The sequence below is a fragment of the Oncorhynchus tshawytscha genome, linkage group LG31 (genome assembly GCF_018296145.1).
Source record: "Oncorhynchus tshawytscha isolate Ot180627B linkage group LG31, Otsh_v2.0, whole genome shotgun sequence".
Lineage (NCBI taxonomy): Eukaryota > Metazoa > Chordata > Actinopteri > Salmoniformes > Salmonidae > Oncorhynchus > Oncorhynchus tshawytscha.
Window position 1 is genome coordinate 30,711,275 of NC_056459.1, and position 2,500 is coordinate 30,713,774.

At 47.2% G+C, this 2,500-nt stretch overlaps 1 protein-coding gene across 2 annotated transcripts in view; it reads left to right on the plus strand.

The window, feature by feature from the left end:
• LOC112238132 (programmed cell death 6-interacting protein) overlaps positions 1-2,500 on the plus strand; it is a 35,929-nt gene that overhangs the window by 14,371 nt on the left and 19,058 nt on the right. The window lies entirely within an intron of this gene.

The window sequence follows — 2,500 nt, forward strand, 5'->3', positions numbered from 1 at the left end:
CACTGTTTCTCACACACACACACACACACACACACACACACACACACACACACACACACACACTGTTTCTCACACACACACACACACACACACACACACACACACACACACACACACACACACACACACACACACACACACACACACACACACACACACACTGTTTCTCACACACACACACACACACACTGTTTCACACACACACACACACACACACACACACACTGTTTCACACACACACACACACTGTTTCACACACACTGTTTCGCACACACACGCACACACACACACACACTGTTTCGCACACACACGCACACACACACACACTGTTTCGCACACACACACACACACACACACTGTTTCACACACACACACTGTTTCACACACACACACACACACACACACACACACACACACACACACACACACACACACACTGTTTCACACACACACACACACACACACACACACACTGTTTCACACACACACACACACACACACACACTGTTTCACACACACACACACACACACACTGTTTCACACACACACACACACACACACTGTTTCACACACACACACACACACACACACTGTTTCACACACACACACACACACACACACACTGTTTCACACACACACACACACACACACACACACACACTGTTTCACACACACACACACACACACTGTTTCACACACACACACACACACTGTTTCACACACACACACACACACTGTTTCACACACACACACACACACACACACTGTTTCACACACACACACACACACACACACACACTCACACTGTTTCACACACACACACACACACACACACACACTGTTTCACACACACACACGCACACACACACACACACACACACACTGTTTCACACACACACACACTGTTTCACACACACTGTTTCACACACACTCACACTCACACACACACACTGTTTCACACACACACACACTGTTTCACACACACTGTTTCACACACACACACACACACACACACACACACTGTTTCACACACTCACACTCACACACACACACTGTTTCACACACACACACACACACACACACACACACACTGTTTCACACACACACACACACACACACACACACACACACACACACACTGTTACACACACACACACACACACACACACACACTGTTACACACACACACACACACACACACACTGTTACACACACACACACACACACACACACACTGTTTCACACACACACACTGTTTCACACACACTGTTTCACACACACACACTGTTTCACACACACACACTGTTTCACACACACACACACTGTTTCACACACACACACACACAGTGTTTCACACACACACACTGTTTCACACACACACACACACACACACACACACACACACACTGTTTCACACACACACACACACACTGTTTCACACACACACACACACACTGTTTCACACACACACACACTGTTTCACACACACACACACACACACACACACACACACACACTGTTTCTCACACACACACACACACTGTTTCACACACACACACACACACACTGTTTCACACACACACACACACACACACACACTGTTTCACACACACACACACACACACACACACACACACTGTTTCACACACACACACACACACACACACACTGCTTCACACACACACACACACACACACACACACACACACACACACACACACACTGTTACACACACACACACACACACACACACACTGTTTCACACACACACACACACACACACACACACACTGTTTCACACACACACACACACACACACACACACACTGTTTCACACACACACACACACACACACACACACACACACTGTTTCACACACACACACACACACACACACACACTGTTTCACTGTTTCACACACACACACTGTTTCACACACACACACACACACACTGTTTCACACACACACACACACACACACACACACACACACTGTTTCACTCACACACACACTCACACACACACACTGTTTCACACACACACACACTGTTTCACACACACACACACACACACACACACACTGTTTCACACACACACACACACACACACACACTGTTTCACACACACACACACACACACACACACACACACACACACACACACTGTTTCACACACACACACACACTGTTTCACACACACACACACACACACACACACACACACTGTTTCACACACACACACACACACTGTTTCACACACACACACACACACACACACACACACACTGCTTCACACACACACACACACACACACACACACACACACACACACACACACACACACACACACACACTGTTTCACACACACACACACACACACACACACACACTGTTTCACACACACACACACACACACACACACACTGTTTCACACACACACACACACACACACACACACACACACACACACACTGTTTCACACACACACACACACACACACA